The sequence below is a fragment of the Gopherus flavomarginatus genome, chromosome 1 (genome assembly GCF_025201925.1).
Source record: "Gopherus flavomarginatus isolate rGopFla2 chromosome 1, rGopFla2.mat.asm, whole genome shotgun sequence".
In the NCBI taxonomy this organism is placed as follows: Eukaryota; Metazoa; Chordata; order Testudines; family Testudinidae; genus Gopherus; species Gopherus flavomarginatus.
This window is the reverse complement of record NC_066617.1, coordinates 356,439,961-356,459,744: the sequence shown is the minus strand read 5'-3', so window position 1 is coordinate 356,459,744 and position 19,784 is coordinate 356,439,961. Positions and strand designations below refer to the sequence as shown.

General features: G+C 43.3%; 1 protein-coding gene across 7 annotated transcripts in view; it reads right to left on the bottom strand.

Moving 5' to 3' along the window:
* TENM4 (teneurin transmembrane protein 4) overlaps window positions 1-19,784 on the bottom strand; it is a 1,003,172-nt gene that overhangs the window by 555,287 nt on the left and 428,101 nt on the right. The window lies entirely within an intron of this gene.

Below are 19,784 nucleotides of genomic sequence, written 5' to 3'. Positions count from 1 at the left end.
CAGGAACTGCCATTGCTTCATGCTGGGGCTCATTTGGCACGTGGAGGCATGGTCACCTGGAAAGATTCACTGATTGCACTCCACACCTGGCTGAGCAAACAGGAAGGGGATTTTTAAAATTCCTGGGGCATTTAAAGGGCGGGTCATCTGAGGCCAGGGCAGTAGAGTTTGAACTGATGAGCAGAGTGGCTGAACAGGCATTCTGGGATACCTCCGAATACCTCTGGAGGCCAATAACAGCGCTTTTGGTGGCCACACTGGCGGAGCAGCGCTGCATCATCAGCGCTGCAGTCGTTATTCCCCAGGCAGAGGTGGAGTACATGCAGCGCTGTAGCCAGGGAGATACAGCGCTGTATGTGCCTTGCAAGTGTGGACGGTGAGTAAGCTGCAGCGCTGTAAAGCCACCACCAGCGCTGCAACTCTCCAGTGTAGCCAAGGCCTTAGTCAAAATCTAGTCAAGGACCGTTTCCATCACAGATTGATCAATTTTATTACACACATGGATAGGATATGGTCTGTTCCATTTCCTAAGGATCCACACAAACTGCATAAATCAGTCAACAGGTAACTTAACCCACAGCTATTAGGACCACTAACTTGAGGAACTGAAAAATGAAACACGTTAATCCAAAAAAGCGATTGCTACATGGAGTGAAAAAGCACAAAATTTTAGGTTGGCACTAAGACAGGAGCACAGTGGCTTGAGTAGGAAAAAAGATTTGACACTACATTTTCTTAATCTTCATAAATGGGTTCATTTTAACCTCCTATAAACAAGACACTATAATTGATGGAAACAGAGTCAGTACCATTTGGACAAATATGACATTTAGAACTGATACCCAAATTAATCTGCAACTCTAAACAAACTTGAATTAGTGGATTCACAAGCCTAATATCACCAAATTCAACGGACCTGATTCTGATCTCATTTACACTGAGTTCATCCTGGCATGATTTCGTGGATGTCAGTGGAGTTATTCTAAGTTTGCACTAGAGTAACTTAGAGCAGAAGGAAATAATCTATAAATGTCTTGTGTACACTGCAAAAAAAAGGGGTGGAGGATAAAATGGAACACACCAGTACATGCTGCAAGCTGGACCATAAAAATGCATCACCGATGGGACAGCACCCGTTTGGTTTGCTTAGGATACACGATGCAGTAGAGTGCTCACATTTATCCTAATGCACTAACAGGAATTGCCACCTGTGGTCAGTCATCCAGTATGCTCTCTCTTTCCCCACCTATGACACACAAAACCATACAGAATCATCTGTGTATTAGGAAGAGATCATTTCCAGACAGGAATGATTTCTAACAATATTACCAGTAGTGGCATTCCTGAGTCCAGAAACAGGCTTGGAGGTGGGGAGTGGAAGGGTGGCTTAAATAGTTAGAGGGTCATGTAAGGAAGTTTCTGTTTTTAAATCCTCTATCAAAATGCTCTTTTTAAGTGTACCTTTTATCTCTTGGATTAACCTTAACCTGGCAAGTACTAGGCTGTTTTTTCTCACAGTGGTTTGTAATGACTTGATGCTGCTGCATAAATGCTACTAATTTCCACAACTAAGGGTCTGAATAGTGCCAGCAAGCAAGTATATGGCTGGTTAGAAATAATCTGTTTTAGGGCAAAATACTGCCACCCTTTTTCACTGAGGTCACACTGAAATCAGTAGTATAGTAATAACTGTATTTCTTTGCTCTGTAACCTACGGTTTGCACACTCCATGGGCTGAATTCAGCACCAAAGTCAAGGGATTACATCAGCATAAAACCAGTGGTGAGTCAGGCTTATATCAAGCCTCCTGTATCAGTTGTATCTTGTATGCTGTGTTTTCCTCAGGATATGAGAGCTGAAGAAGAGCTCTGTGTAAACTCGAAGGCTTGTCTCTCTCACTAACAGATGTTGGTGCAGTAAAAGATACCACCTCACTCACCTTGTCTTCACAGAGACAGGATTTCCTGGCAGTTACTCTTGTAATCTGGAATAATTTCATTACTCTTGATTTACACCAGTGTCGAAGAGAACAGAATCTGGCCCTAGCTATTTAGTACCAACATTCTTTGACAAGATCAGCAGTACAATGTTCTCTATAACCAGCCCTAGAGTATTTCTAATGGATATCAGCAGCTAGCCTGGGGCATCTCAGACTTTAGAATGAATAGCCATCTCCCTCCTGCTTGTAGAGTGTATTTGTGATGTACTAAGACTACAAGCTGCCAGAAATTCTATTTAGGAAACTGTATGGCCCCCAAATTAGTTTAAAATCAGTAAATGTCTTTTCTAAGTAGCAATCTACCCCATGAGATGCCAAGGACCAGATTCTGCTCTCCTGTCAATTTACCACCAGTTACATCAATGCATTTACTCCTGATCTACACCAATGTGACAGGAAAATCAGGTCCCATATCCAATTAATAACAGAATCGCTGGGGAAAAGAAGGACACGACAATCACTTTTTATATCAAGAACATCACCTCGACAGCCCTTTGTACAAACCGCACTTTAGGAGAGACAAAATTGGAGATAGTCCTGAAAAGAGCAACAAAAAGACCTATGAGGAAAGATTAAAAATAATGGGCAAGTTTAATTCTGAGGAAAGAAGACTGAGGGGGGAACCTCATAACAATCTGCAATTATGTTAAGAGCTGTTATAAAGATGACAAGGATTAGTTAAAGTTAGGACAAGACATAAAGACGTTAATTTGCAACGAGAGAGATTTATATTAGTTGTTAGGAAAAACTTTCTAACTTTAAGGATAGTTAAGCTCTAAAATAGGTTTCCATGGGATGTTGTGGAATCCCCATCATTGGAGGTTTTTAAGAACAGGTTGGACAAACACCATCAGCGATGATCTAGGTTTACTTGGTCCTGCCTCAGCGCAAGAGTCTGGACTAGATGACTTCTGGAGATCTTTTCCAGACCAATATTTCTATGATTCTACGTTCTTCAGAAGATTTCAAACACAGGGAGTTCTGTAGGGGAATAAGCAAGTTTGAACACTTCCTAAAGTCAAACATTTCCTATTACCCCATTAACAATAAGGGGAACAATTTGTCTGCAGCATTTTTTTTCTTTCCTTCAGAGAGCCACAACACTTCTGTTGTCCGGAAATCCTACCATCAAAACTTTGCATGTGAGTAACAAACGTGGTGCTGACCTGCAGACACTTAAGAGACTCATGTTGGGGTGGAATTCTGTTCGGAGATGAATAAACACTTCCTATTCCCTATATCGAACACAGCAATGGGCAGTCAACATACAGTCTAGAATAAACTAACGTAGTCTGTAACAAAAAATTGACAGCATTAAAAGACCTTCAATACATCCAGCTCAATGGAAAACATGTGCCATGTTCAGTATGCCATAAAATACAGTAAATGCTTGTTTACAGCAACACCTTGTAAGAGCAATTGACGCGTACGAGCAACATTTCCCCTGGGAATACTCCCTACGGTGAACCATAGAACATCAGGGTTGGAAGTGGGAGGTCATTTAGTTCAACCCCCTGCTCAAAGCAGGACCAATTCCCAACTAAATCATCTCAGCCAGGGCTTTGTCAAGCCTGACCTTAAAAACCTCTAAGGATTGAGATTCCACCACCTCCCTAGCTAACCCATTCCAGTGCTTCACCACCCTCCTAGTGAAAAAGTTTTTCCTAATATCCAACCTAGACCTCCCCCACTGCAACTTGAGACCACTGCTCCTTGTCCTGTCATCTGGCACCACTGAGAACAGCCTAGATCCATCCTCTTTGGAACCCTCCTTCAGGTAGTTGAAGAGTGATATCAAATCCCCCCTCACTCTTGTCTCCTGCAGACTAAGTAAGCCCGGTTCCCTCAGCCTCTCCTCATAAGTCATGTGCCCCAGCCTCCTAATCATTTTCTTGCCCTCCACTGGACTCTATCCAATTTATCCACATCCAAAACTGGGCACAATCCTCCAGATGTGGCCTCATCAGTGCTGAATAGAGGGGTATAATCACTTCCCTCGATCTGCTGGCAACGCTCCTACTAATGAAGCCCAACATGCCATTAGCCTGCTTGGCAACAAGGGCAGACCATTGACTCATATCCTGCTTCTCGTCCACTGTAGTCCCCAGGTCTTTTTCTGCAGAACTGCTGCTTAGCCAGTTGGTCCCCAGTTTGTGGCACTGCATGGGATTCTTCCATCATAAATGCACTTGTCCTTGTTGAACCTCATCAGATTTCTTTTGGCCCAATCCACCAATTTGTATAGGTCACTCTGGACCCTATACCTACCCTCCAGGATATCTACCTCTCCCCCCAGCTTAGTGTCATCCACAAACTTGCTGAGGGTGCAATGCATCCCATCATCCAGATCATTAATAAAGATGTTGCATAAGACTGGTCCCAGGACCGACCCCTGGGGCACTCCGCTTGATACCGGCTGCCAACTAGACATCGAGCCGTTGATCACTACCCACTGAATGCGATGATCTAGCCAGCTTTCTATCCACCTTATAGTCCATTCCTCCAATCCATACTTTTTTTTTACTTGCTGACAAGAATACTATGGGAAACTGTATCAAAAGCTTTGCAAAAGGCAAGATATATCACATCCACCACTTTCCTCATATCTACAGAGCCAGTTATTTCATCACAGAAGGCAATCAGGGTGGTCAGGCATGACTTGCCCTTAGTGAATCCATACTGATTGTTCCTGATCACCTTTCTCTCCTCCAAGTGCTTCAAAATGGATTCTTTGAAGACCTGCTCCATGATTTTTCCAGGGACTGAGGTGAGGCTGACCGGTCTGTAGTTCCCCGGGTTCTCCTTCTTCCTTTTTTTAAAAATGGGCACTATATTTGCCCTTTTCCAATCACCAATCACCACTGAGGGCTGCTCACTTCCTCCCCATACTGTGCTCCCCAGTGCAGCAGTGTGAGAGCTGACTTTGTTTGTGAAGACTGAGGCAAAAAAAGCCTTGACTACTTCAACTTTTTCCACATCATCTGTCACTAGGTTGCCTCTCCCATTCAATAAGAGTTCCACACTTTCCCTGACTTTCTTCTTGTTGCTAACATATCTGTAGAATCCCTTCTTGTTATCTTTCACATCTGTTGCTAGTTGCAACTCCAATTATGCATTGGTCTTCCTGATTACACCCTGCATGCTCAAGCAACATTTTTATACTCCTCCCTAGTCACCTGTCCAAGTTTCCACTTCTTGTAAGCTTCCTTTTTGTGTTTAAGCTCACCAAAGATTTCACTGTTAAGCCAAGCTGGTCGCCTGCCATATTTGCTATTCTTTCTGCACATCGGTATGGTTTGTTCCTGCACCCTCAATAAGGCTTCTTTAAAATACAGCCAGATCTCCTGGACTCCTTTCCCCCTCATATTAGCCTCCCAGGAGTTTCTGCCCATCGGTTCCCTGAGGGAGTCAAAGTCTGCTTTTCTGAAGTCCAGGGTCTGTATTCTGCTGCTCTCTTTTCTTCCTTTTGTCACGATCCTGAACTCGACCTCTTTGCTGCCCAGGTTGCCACCCACTTCTTCTTCCTCTACCAATTCTGGGGGAGTAAATTGTCACAACTCCCCATAACAGCAACAGCCACTTAGGAGCAACACAGCAAAAGGACACTGTTATGTTGCTACTAATGAGTGTCTACTGAAACTGAAAAATCTACTCCTACAATGTTTCCAGCAGTGGTTCTTGTAGATATGCAGACTGTCAGACTTTGAGGACAGATTATGATCATGTAGTCTGACATCTGCACAGCACAGGCCATAGAACTTCATCTAGCGACTCCTGCACCAAGCCCATACGTTCTCAAGTCATAACAGAGCAGTCTAATGTAAAGTGAATAGTGGTCTCAGGCCAGTCCTCCTAGGCAGATGACCACATTCAGTAGACGCCATCGCACAGGGTTGGATAAAAATCAATGATTTTTATAAAAGAATAAAACAAAACATGATTTTTATAATTTAACTCAGGTATTGTTATTTTAAAAAATAAACCTATTTAAAATTAAATTTGAAATTAACACGTTAAATTAAGGTCTAAACTTATTATCATCTGTTTATTTAAATTAAATACAAAAATATTACACAGTACATATTTGATGTCCTTATTAAAAAAAGTCAGATCACTGAACTGGTAGAAGTGACTGGTTAAGCACATGAACCCAGGGTTTGCTGAAGTGCTAAACCAGCTTTAGACAGCAGTAGCATATATAAATAGAAAATTTTCTTCATTTCAATTTATTCAACTAGTTTGTTTAATGACTAGTTCATTCAAACTTAAGAAACCAATTGGGAGTTGGAAAAGCAGAAAATCTTGTTTTCTTCTTCCAATCTATGAATAAAAACTAGTTTTGAGAGAACAAAGTTCTCTTACTTCTAAAATCTTGAAGCACATGGTGAACGGCAATACTCAGCTCAATTCACAGATTAAAGATAGCATTTCCTTCATTTAATAAATCATTTAGTTTTAAATACAAAACATGTTTTGATAAGAAAAAATGTATCCATCACCTTTAAAATAGTTTTATTTCATTTATTTAAATGCTGGTTTGAGGCATTTTTATTTGTATGGAAATTCAAACAGAGTTTGACACAAGTCACAAATAAAAATGAATCATCTTGGTAAATAAATGCATCATTCACCATTTTCTAACATAATCAAAAATGGACGAACTGAGAATCCAAATAAATGTAAATTAAGCTACATAATTGCTTAAATAAATGTATATAGATATATACTATCTTTCTAGTTATTAAAAAAATAAAGCACTAAATTTAGTCTGAAGGCTATATTTATTTGCAAATCAACATATTTTAAATGGCTACCAAGCAGTGAGAATCAACTTTTCTTTAGGAAAATAAACTATAAAGTACAAATGCAAAACATGATTAAAACCAGTGATTTGAATCAAGGTTTCCTGCTTGCTTATTTAAATTGTAATTGAAGTTGGTAATTTTAATCAATCCACTCTGCCCTGACATTGTAAACTGTCAGTTTTGTTGACAGATTCAGTATAGAAGACAAGGACGGAGGCCGTGGGGCCTAGTGGATAGAGCACTGGACTGGGACTCAGAAGGCGTGGGCACCATTCTCAGTTCTGCTGCTGGGTTGCTGGATGACCCAGGGCAAGTATTTTCACCTCTCTGTTTGTTCATCTGTAAAATGGAGATCGTGATAATTGACCTCCTTTTTAATGTACTTTGAGATTTACGGATGAAAAGTGCTATAAATATTATTAGGGACTAAATGGACCATGGAAGCTGAATTACCTCTGTCTCTAACAAATCAAGATTGAGGCACGAAGATCAAGCTTTTGTTGTAGTCCCCATGCTGTACAGTATCCAGTATGTGGAAAAGTTGAGGACATCAGTGTCCAGGGCTGCCAGCCATGCACTTTCACAAATCCTGCCTTCCACTAAAACATTTAAAAATGATTAACATTAATAGGGACTCATGCATGCACTTTGTAACCTGAGTTTCAAATTAAGAATCCAGGCACCAAGATAAGGAATTCATCCAGTCAGGGTAGGGGTTAGCCATATGGTCCCATCTCTTATCACAAAGCTTTCACAGCCACTTCCTGCCTATGTCTGGAGTCCTTCTGCCTGTGGCCAGAACATGACAGAGACTAGTTCAAACACAAACAATAATTAAGATATCTCTTATTTTCATTTTATTTATTCTACGTGGACTAGATCCCTGAGAGTATGTTTACAGTGTAATAAAACACTCGTGCCTTGCCCATGTCAGCTAACTCGGACTTGCGGGGCTTGGGCTGTGGAGCTATAAAACTGCAGTGTAGACATTCTGGGTTGGGCTGGAGCCAGGGCTCTGGGACCCCATGAGGATCCCACGGCAATGTTATAACCCCATAGCCTGGGCCCGTTGAGTTTGAATCCTCTGACACTGGCCAGCCGTGGGTGTTTTATTGCGGTGTAGACATACGCTTAGATGCTTTGCAGTGGCTCAGGCTAAACATGCTTTGGGGGGTTGCAGAACAGACACTGAGCCTACTTCTGATCTCACATCAGTTTAAATTGGGAGGAACTCTGTGATTCAGATCTCTCTTACAGCAGTTTTGCATTGACTGTGTGGGAGTTCCCTCCCAGTTTACATTGATGGAAATCAGAATTAGGCCCAGTGTATCTCACTGCCTTTCAAATAAAATGCCACCTCTCCAAAAAGGTTCTATGGCCTGCACTGGGACCCAGCAGACCAGTGTTCTATTCCTGCCACCGCCACTCACATGACATGTGATGCTGTCTTACGTGTGTAGCTTGTAAACTCTGGGGCAGGGACAGTCTCTGAGTATGGGTTTATCTACACATAAAATTTCCACCGCTTTAACTACGGAGTTATAGTTAAAGTGGTACAATCTACCCCCTCGCCCCCCAGTGTGGACACAGTTGTATTAGTAGAAAAGCACTTATACTTGTATGGGAAGAGGAATCAGCTATTCCGGTATAACGGTTCACACTAGACTTGTACGGGTATACCTATAACAGTAAAAAGTCACACCCTTAACTGACACAGTTATACCAGTAAAACTGGCAGGTGTAGAACAGGCCTCTGTGTTTGTATAGCACCCACAACAGGGCCACACTCTCAGCTAGTCCCATGGTGTTATCATAATGCAAATAATTAGTAACAAAAATAACAAGACTCAAATTTTGTACAGTGTAATAGCTTGGGCAGACAACAGAAATTACCCAGATCGTCTTTCCCTGCAACCTGCATTTGACAGTCTCTTTGTTAACTTTTCCATCTCTCTGTTAGCCTTGCAAATGCCATAGCTAGTAATTCAAGCTTCCCTAGGGGGTAGGGGGAGTAAATCCTTTGCTCCTTGGTCATGTGTTCAGTTTCCTCAATCACATTTCCTCTCTGGATCTAATAACAAAGCAGGATAAGACACACCGGAAAGCAAATGAGACCCATAATTAACCACAAGCAACTGAGAAACAGGCCTAGTTAGCAACAGGGGAAAAATATCCCTACTACCTACAAAGTCATGTCCAACAGCAAAACACCGGTGCATCGTGGCTTAAATAGGTCACATGAAAACCATGTTCCTTCTTGTCTAGTGAAATAGAAGTCCAGATCCCTACCCAGCAGAAACTTCCATCCTGTTAAACAGGGGTAGGGGAGGCATACCTTAAACAATCCACATTTCAGTATTTCCCCAGAGACTCAGGAGAGCAGTACAGGATACTTTGCTTATCAAAGCTCTCAGATGTCCAGGAGCCTTCAGGTCAATGGGTTGCCAGCCAGCCAGCTTTGAAAAGCTCAACAGATGCTAACTAAACTTTAGTTAAACAGGGTTTAAGTCAGCCTTGTAAAACTATTATCAGTGCAGGCACAGCCCCACACATCCACCCCTGCCCTTTATCATGGTGATTAATGACAATGAAGAAATGAATCCTCACTCACATGTCTATCAGGAAAAAAAAATGACACCTTGATTGAAGTCTGGTTCTGGAGCCTACTGGAAATCAAGTTTGTATCTGGGGTGAAATCCTGGCCTCATTGAGGTCAGTGGTTAAAACTACCCTTTACTTTAATAAGACAGGATTTCTCCCTAGGGCAATACTGTGACCAGAGAGGGGCGGAAGTGGGTGCATGAAGCATGCTCGCTTTGCACTGCTCACAATAGCAGTCAGCCCTTCTGCTCTCTCTCCAGTGGGATGCTGAAAAGGTAGCAAGGAAGAGATTGGGCTAGTTCCAGGCCCCTACTCCTGCACTGGGTCTCCGACTGAGGCAGGTGCACTGTGGGGTGGGGTGGGGAGGAAATCTTCTTCATTTCAATGAGTGGAGAAGACTCTGCATTTCCACCTACAAGGAGAAGGAGTGGGAGGGACTGTGTGTGTGAAGGAGGAACAAAATGTAGAATACCACATTACAGAACAGAACATGCTTCCTCTATGGAACCTGCTATGACAAATTAAAAGACCTGAAGACAAGTCTGTGTAAGCTCAAACGCTGGCCTCCTTCACCAACAGAAGCTGGCCCAATAAAAGACATTGCCTCACCCACTTTGTGTCTCTCTATTATGGCTCAGTGGTTTGAACATTGACCTGCTAAACCCAGGATTGTGAGTTTGATCCTTGAGGGGGCCATTTAGGGAACTGGGGTAAAAATCTGTCTAGGGATTGGTCCTGCTTTGAGCAGAGATTTGGACTAGATGACCTTCTGAGGTCCCTTCCAACCCTAATCTTTTATGATTAAATGGCAGAATCCTCATTTGCGCAGACCTAAGAGGCTCCGTGAAGTAGTAAGGAGAGAAGATCTAACTTTCCCACTATAGAAGAGCTGGGCCCCAATTCTTGTCGGTCACTGAGAAGCACACCACACAGAGGGAGTGAAAGCATCCTCTTTGCTCCCCTGATCTTGGGTGGTGTTTTCCAGGCTAGACCCCCTAGTGCAAGTTAGAGCAGCCTAAAGGGCCATCTGAACACTTCCAACAAAGAAGGAATTCTTATCATGAAAGCCTTCCCCAGGAATCAAATCATCTAGTGAAGGGAGATAAGGAGGGAAATTAAAAGGAAGAAGCTATAGATAAGAAAGTAAAGATGCAAGATGTACACATTTCTGCAAACAGGCATCATGTAGATAAAAATAATTTCTTCCAGGAGTTAACCAAGCAACAGTCTCTGACTCTTTACAATACACTAAAGTTTCCAAAAACAGCATGCATATTACATATGATCACTTTGGACTTCTTTGTATTGATTTTCCTTTTCTCTTGTCATGTGGTCAGTGATGCTATAGATGCCCTGCACAGGATTTGCAAACAAGAGATATCTGAGTGCATTCTGGCATGAGGCTTCATGGATGGGACAGAGTTGCAGGCACAGCTGTCTCACATTTGCAGTGCTCCTCTATGACTCTGCATGCATATGGCAAAGATGTGCTGCTGTGCTTGTCCTTTCATGTTAAGTAACGATAAAATCAGGTCATTTAAGAAAAAAAAATCTAGCTCACAGAAATCACAATAAAAAGAACTCATTGTAAATATAAGATGGGGGATGTTTTCTCTGGTGATCTGAGCAGAATACCAAGAGACAGAGCGTCCTAAATTTTAATCCTGGCTCTGACACTGACTCTGATGCCTACTTCTGTGGCCTAAGGCAAGTCACCTAACATCTTTGTCTCAGTTTCCTCTCTATAAAAAGGGGATACTACTTACATACTTGCCTCTCAAGGTGGACAGGAGAATTAGCTGGCTATAGTTTGAAAAGTCCTTTGTAGATTAAAAGAGCTATGAAAGTGCTAAGTCTTATTATTAATAAATAGCTGATTTATTAATTTGCTCTCCTCTTTTAATTCGAGTTATGGTCCTTTTGTTTCTTCAAGGAATGTCAACTGATCTCTATCATTCTAATTGCCATTCAAAAGGTAAAAAGCTCTTTACTGCCTCTTCTTCTGATGGACACCACATAATTTATATAAAAATGGATCACACATTCCCTTGCTAAAACATTTTGAGAGGCATAGTAAACAGCATGTTAACATCAACAGATACCGATTTATATTTTAATACCATGATTTTATTTTAGCTGATCAGACACTCACATTTTGTGCACCGTCATGCTGCAGACTTAGGAGACAGATTCTGATCTCTATTCTAATTGTATAAATCCAGAGTAACTCCAACAAAGTCCATGGGGTTACTTCAGATTTACATGAGAGTAACCGAAATCTAAACCTGGCTTTAAATGTCTCTGGAATGGTTGCAGTCTCACTTCCAGCTTTGAACCTGCTGATTTTTCACTCCATGGGAATTACAAGAACCCAGCCGATTTCATGCCCTTTTCGACTATGGGCCTGAGTCATTCTCTTTTCCAACACATCCATGTTATTTGCTCCAAGCAGATTATGAAATCAGAGTCAGATTCCCCCACGGAAAACATACCTGATTTCCGGAAAAGTCCCACCAGCATCTGCCTCCACTGAGAGCCAACAATTTCCATCAGTTTATTTTATTTGGGTTTTTTAAGTAATGTTCTTCTGGTTCCCAACAGCTTGTGGGCAACCTCACTCAGCATCAAAATCCTCACTGGCAATGTTAGCTGACCCACTTAAACGCAGCCAAGGAGTTAAGTTAGTGCTTAAATGACTGCAAGTCATTTCACACCTTTGCCATTTCATAACACAAATCTCAATTCATTTGAAACATTCCGTGTGTGTGCGTGCGTGCGTGTGTGTGTAAACTGACTGTGATTGGCTTTCTGTGGACAGTAAAGACTACTGTCTGCCCAGGGAAAAGGCAGCAAAACAATAACACTAGGCTTTCTTCATTTATCTTGTAGATATGACACAGAGAGGATGATGGCTATTATCCAACGAGTGATTGTAACCCTTCAATGTGTTACCATGGTGGTCTATCCTGCAGCCATGTTCTACATCATTTTCCTTTAATAGTGAACTCACCCAGTGCAATAGAATAGATGATGTGGCACCTGGAGAGACAAGTGCGCTGCTACAGATATGAGAATGGCACCTTCAGAAAGCAGACAGGAGACGAGCCAAGGAATCAACCAAAACCCAGGAGCAGCGCCAGGGTTTTTGGCGCCCTAGGCGGGGGTCCTTCCGCGCTCCCAGTCAGCGGCAATTCGGCGGCGGGGGGCGGGTCATTCTGCGTTCCCGGTCTTCGGGGCACTTCAGCGGTGGGTTCCAGAGTGAGTGAAGGACCCGCTGCAGAATTGCCGCCGAAGACCCGGAGGGCAGAAGGACCCCCCGCTTCCAAATTACCGCCAAGGGCCGCAAAATGCAGCCCTCCCAAATCCTGGCGCCCTAGGCGACCACCTAGGTTGCCTAAATGGAAGCGCCGGCCCTGCCAAAACCTGCTCTAGATCATCTTTCCTCAGGACTAACCGACAACAATCTCATCTGCCTGCATAGAAGGAGGTGAAAATACAGTATCCAGGGCTGGGCTCTAGGTACCAGCATCCAGCATTATTTTTTTTTTTTTTTTTTGCCTGGGGCGGCAAAAAACCTGGAGCCGGCCCTGACAGTATCTATTGTCTCTGCTTTCTGTCTTCCCCATGTTCTCTCCATACCTGCCACAGTGGGAGATAGAATATTTATTTTTCCTGCTGACCTACTGAGAGGGAAGTCCGGGTTCAATCCACCACTGCTCCCCTTGGGACTGATGAGTGAGTGACTTACCTGGTGCCACTCTAAGAAGGATCGGAAAGCAGCCATGTGCCTTCCTGAAAGGTCCAGGGAGGTAGCCATCAGGCCCATGAGGCTGAGATAATCGGGAAGGAAGACTTCCCAGAAGACATCAGCTGTAAGCAGGAAGGCTTTTGACATGTTGGTAATAGGTTTGATGGGGAAAGAGAGCAGATGGCCCATTGGCAGTGGGAGAACATTCCAGCAGGGTTTCTAATTCACCTGATGTGCAAAAAGCCTCGCCATTCAGGTCATAAGATATTCTGAATCACCCAGGTATGGTTCATTCAGCTGGGTTCAGAGCTTGATGTGAATGCTTCACCTAGCTCTAAAACAGGGGTGGCCAATCTGTGGCTCCGAAGTCACATGTGGCTCTTCAGACGTTAATATGCGGCTCCTTGTATAGGCACTGACTCCGGGGCTGGAGCTACAGGTGCCAACTTTCCAGTGTGCCGGGGGGGGTGGGGGGGCTTACAGCTCAACCCCTGGCTCTGCCACAGGCCCTGCCCCAACTCCACCCCTTCCCGCCCCCTCCCCTGAGCCTGCCATGCTTTCGCTCCTCCCCCTCCTCCCCAGAGCCTCCTGCATGCCACAAAACAGCTGATTGGGAGGTGTGGGGAGAGAGGGGGAGCGCTAATCAGTGGGGCTGCAGGTTTTGAGAGGTTTTGACAGGCGCTGAGAGCAAGGAGGAGGGAGCAGATGGGAGGCTGCTGATGTATTACTGTGGCTCTTTGGCAATGTACATTGATAAATTCTGGCTCCTTCTCAGGCTCAGGTTGGCCACCTCTGCTCTAAAAGACAGCAGCTCACCTTCTACTGGTCAGCATATACCCACTAGGTCCCCTGCAAGCTATTATTTATACAAACTCAATGGTTAATCGAGGTAACGGCATTAATGAAAAAACAACTCTTTCACTGTGACTTCACCCTTTAACAGCCCATTTTGTATCTGTGATGCCTTTAATTGAGGATGATGATGACACTTTTGTTTTTTTTTTACACTTCAAGCTTTGTGAGCACCTTTCATCTGAGGATCTCAAAGCACTTTAAAACAATTAGCTAATAGAATCTAACAGTACTGCATCGAGGGATATGTAGGGAGCTCTTCTCCCACCAACAAAGTTCAGCCACCAGTGGGGTGAAGAGTGACAACTCTTGAAGTGTGTCAGCAACTCTAAACAACAGGGTAGGGATCCCAAAGATTGCACTATAAAGCGCATATAGGGCATGGTATTTACAGTAATCACTTTCACTAGGGACCCAAAAGCCAACCATTAAAGAAAAGTCAGATAAATAAATACATCAGAGGTTGCAGGCAAGGAAAGGCATGCATTCAATTCTACTGTGGTTACACTTTCTTCGTGACTTCATCCATTGATAAGATTTAATATTTAATTCCACAAGCAAGTTAGTCCAGAAAGTGCTTCCCAAATAACCTATTGCCAATAGTGATTTGAATTAAGACGAAGCTCTAAATGCAATACTGTGAAATTGATTGGCATTATGCCGGAATATTTTCCATCGTCTCCAAATGATATAAAACAATAACTGCACTTCAGAGATTTAGAGATGAGGAAATCATTCTAATTCCACTACTTGAATCTATGAAACTCACAGGTTTAAATCCAAATAGAACACATATCTCTCAGGTACTACAAGGACACTGGCAAACAGTGTTAGGATTCATGCTAATAGCAGCTTACATTTTTATAGTACCTTTCATTTCAGAGTATCCTGAAGAACTTTACAGATTTAAACAGGCACAGAAATTGCACACAAGAAACAGTACATCCACAGCTACAAGGCACCTTTGGGGTGAAACATGGCAACTGCATACAAGCACGCAGCAACACTATACAGTAACTTAAGTGAAGAATTCTATAAGAAATAAAACTTTTAGGGGCATGTGTGAGAAACATAACATGACCAGAAACATAGTTGGGGTTTTTAAACATTTTTCTTCTTTCAAATTAAAACATCCCAGCAGCAGATGAGAAGCAGGAAGTGAAACTGACTAGTCATAGAAAGTAAAACCAACATAATTTGTTTCATTGTCCAAGGGGAGTGAAATGCAAAGAGCAAACAAACAGTATATGTTTACAAAAATCTACCCAGTGTCGTTAATAACCAAGGCAAGGAATTTTTCTTAACTACACAGTATTGCCAATTCTTGAAATATTTGGTGTTTTTCTTAGCATACCAGATGCTGGAGGCCTGGGATTACATGAGACCCACAGCTTTTGTTTAAAAAATAAAGCAAACATCTTTAGCTGTCACGACTGTAGAGAAAATCTTGAAATTGTGAATCACAAAAAAGAAAGCATATAAAAAGAACCAAACATTGATTATTTGATCAAGTCTAAGGTCACCAGATAGCAAATGTGAAAAATTAGTAACCTTTTCTTTGGGGGGAGGGGGTACAGTTGCAGCCCTGCGCAGATACAAAAATTTGGATCCACATCCGCGATCATTAACTTGTATCCAATCCGCAATCTGCACTCCACCTTTTATCTGTATCCGCACCTGCACTAGCACCTATCTTACTATTAGAGCCCTGCATGGATACAAAAACTGGGAGCTGCATCCGATCCGCAAAGATGGTAAACAATACAACCGCGTCCGTGGAGCAGGTATCTGCTCTAGGTATAGATTCATATACAAAACAAAGACCCTATTATTGGAATGGTCCTGATAATAATGCTCCTAATCAAGTCTCACTATAATCTTGATGATATCCCTCAGAATGCTCTGTTAGAACATAAGAATGTAACATAAGAACATAAGAATGACCATACTGGGTCAGACCAATGGTCCATCTAGCCGAGTATCCTGTCTTCCAACAGTGACCAATACCAGGTGCTTCAGAGAGAATGAGCAGAACAAGCAATCATCGAGTGATCCATCCCCTGTCGTCCCTACCAGCTTCTGGCAGTCAGAAGTTTAGGGACACTCAGAGCTTGGTGTTGCATCCCTGACCATCCTGGCTAATAGCCATTGATGGCCCTATCCTCCAGGAACTTATCTAGGTCATTTTGGAACCCTGTGATAGTTTTGGCCTTTACGACATCCCCTGGCAATGAATTCCACAGGTTGACGGTGCATTAGTACTATGGCCAGAGTCTTACTTGGACAACATGTGCACAGCAATAAAGGCACTAGGGAACTCTTTACTCCCCTGCATATGCTACTCGAAGCTTGGACAGTGCAGGAGTAGGTGAGGCTACGTGCCTGTTTACTGCCTTCCTGGAGCTCATGGGAGGGGCAGGGGATGCACAGACCCTTGACTTGACCCCGCTACTGCCTCAACATTTGCTGGGCAGTGCAGGTGAGCTGGCACAGGGGGTGTTTTAATTTGCTCCTTTAGGCTGGCAGTAAAATACTCGTCCCTCCTGCCCTTCCAAATCAGACAGTGGGAGGAACCATGGGTATGTCTACACCAAAAATGCTACAGCAACTCCGCGGAAGCACTGCAGGGTAGGCACTCCCTACAATAAATTCTTCTGTCACTATAGTAACTCCACCTCCTCGAGAGGCAGTAGTTAGGTTGACAGAAGAATTCTTCTGGTGACCTAGTGGTGTCTACACTAAGGCTTAGGTCAGCTTATTTCTAAGGGGAGTGAATTTTCAACACCCCAAAGTCAAGTGATGTAGCTAGGTCAACCTAACTGTATAGTACAGACCAGCCCTGTGACTCAGAGGACTCTCTGGGAATCATGACGACTATTGGGCTACTCACAGGGGGTACAGCTTATGCACCATCTCTTGTTCCGGCTTGTGCATAAAGTCAGAGGGGAAGATTCTCAGCTGGAGGAAACCCATAGAGCTCACTGAGTCAATAAAACTGTATTATGAAGTGTATGAAGCCAATGGAGCTTCGCCAATTCACACCAGCTCAGAAACTGCCCAACAATCTAGCCCTAACCTTTTAAAAAAGAATGCAAGTTTTGCACTGGACAGTGTCAAGCCATAACGATACAAGTCATTTTCTTTGAGGGGAGATTTGCGTGAGCAGGGAAAAGTCCTACAGGATTTATCTCCTGGATGTGTTCCTTTACTGCAAGTGTATGATTTTTTATTTATTTAACACACATTCTAAAAAGCCGCATCATTGACCTACTTCTTAAAATGCATCATACGTTCCTCTGATTCCTTAAACGATGCGTTACAAAATGTACATTGCAAGGGTTTGCATGAGCAGGAAATGAACCAAAAGCTAAAATAAAAAATCAAATAAAAATAGACTTCTTCACATACATGAATAATACAAAACTAGGGAGATGAATTATGTAAAAACACAAACCACGTGTTTTTTTTTCTTCTTTAGCCGTAGAAATCCCAGCCAGCCAGCTCTCAATTGTAAAATTTCTTCTGCAATATTAAAGAAGAGACCTTCCCTCATTGCAGAGTGATAAAAAAGACACTAAAACCTGCTCTGTCATTAGTCACAAAGCATTTTAATGTGAGTTTGCAACACTGTAAAAGTGACCTGCAGAAGGCAAGTGGCAAGCTGTAATTCTATGGCCTGCAAGGTAACGCTGCGATCTGTTTTGCTGACAATTGACCTTCTTGTTATGTACTGATCATTCAAAACACTTTCAACTTGCCCAGTGGGCTCCGCCAGAACTGTGTGCTGGGCCCAGTGAGATGGATAAGAGAGAACTGAGCTCCCCATATGATGGAAATAGCAGCCACTATCTTGTTTTGAAACAGCAGAAAAGATAAAACTGTCGACCAAATTCCGTCTGTCAGTGTCAGGAAAACAAACACTTTATCGATTGTCATTAATTTATGTTACAGTTGACACCCAGAGGCCTCAAGTGGGGTTAGTGCCTCACTACGCTGGGCACTTTGCAAATGCTTCGTAAGATACAGTCTCTGCCCTGAAGAGTTTACAATCTAGACAGACAAGAAAAAGTGGAGGGGGCAGACACAAAGAGATTTGCCCCAGGACATTCAGTTCAACAGTAGGGTTGCCAGGTGTCCGGTTTTTGAACCGAAAGTTGGGTCAAAAAGAGAACCTGGCAGTGTCCAGTCAGATGTATTCACTGGACACTACAAGTCCAGGTACCGCAGGCAGGGGTAGGGGGCAGGAAGTGGAAGCCTGTCACCTGGCCCTGAAGCGGCTGCATCTGCAGCAGCACACGTGCACCAGCTCAAGCTGTGGGCGGCACCTTTGCGGAGCACAGTTTGCAGGGCTGTTGCTGAGAACAAAGTGCAGGGGCCCATGGAGAGTGGGAGAAAGGGTTCCCAGTGGGCATGGAACGTTCCCGGGGAGAGAAGGAATGCAAGCTGCCCTGCCAGCCAGCACTTCCCCCAGACACACTCTTAGGCAGCTCCCAGGCGGGGAGGGCTCGAGCAGGCAGGGAAGGGGGCTGCTGGATAGGCAGTGCAGAGAGAGGCTGCCATGCAAGAGGGCCATGTCCTAGTTTGCCAGCGCAGCCACAGCCCATAGCCCTCTTCTGACTTGCACTCCCAGGCGGGTTGCTGGAGCTGGGGTTTGCAAGTCCCTTGGAGCTGCTCACACTGTAGTTGAGGTGGGAGAGCAGCAAGCAATGGGGGGAGAGGGAGAGAGGAGCAAGCAGAAGATAGAATCTCAAGGGAAAAGGTGGATTTGGGGCCTGGGGGAAAGAGGCGGAGCATGGGTGAGCCTGAGCGGGGGGGAAGGTGATACAGGGGTGGGGCCTTGGAGGGAAGAGGTGGAGAAGAGCAATGGGCCTTGGGAGGAAGAGGGGGTTGGGTTTTCAGACATTAGAAAGTTGGCCACCCTACTCAACAGTGGCAGAGCTTGGAACAGATTCCAGGTCTTCTGAGCCCAAAGTCCAGTGCTCTAACTACTGAACTACACTGCCTCTCCTCTCCAGAAGATGACTCTCTCACATCTACAATGTGCTTCACAAACAGACTAATGAACCTTATACAGAAAATATTTTAATATGCTCCCTCTTGGAAATCTAGACCTATTTTTCCTCTTGCTTCTTTGGTTTTCTCTAACTTTAAACATAAATGTTATACAACCATCAAATTTCATCCAGTAACTCATCTTTACAATCTCAGATACAGGCTATGTTGAGGACCTCAAAATACTAAAGCTGTAAAGTTATTGCAGTAATTTCCCATAACTGAATTGAGTTTAGCCAAAGAAAGCTGATGGACATGACAAAAGTGTCTTCAGTCACTTATGCATCTGGAAATTTACAATGAAATGCCCAGACTAGAATCTTGGATTTTTTAATTCGCAGTAACACATGCTGTACTTCAGTGAAATATGTCTGTCTGCAAAATATCTTCATCTCCTTTGGTCATAATCAAGGTTGTGCTTTTAAGTATGATTTAGAGGAATTGGATGTGGGTGTAGCAAAAGGAAATTAGTTGCGAAGTTGAAGAGTCTGTGAATGTGAATGTTATGACGTGTGAGCAGTTAATGTAGTCTTTAATAGGGGTTTTCTTCCATCATTACTGATCACATTAATTAGATATGCATTTGACCAACCTTAACTCTAAGTCAACAAAGATTTTTAAGTCAGGGAGACTTAATATGTATTATAAACATTTTTCTGATACCCACACAAATGTTAAATAAAAAGTATCTTCCTCCACACATGGTCCCAACAAAGTTGTTTTGGGC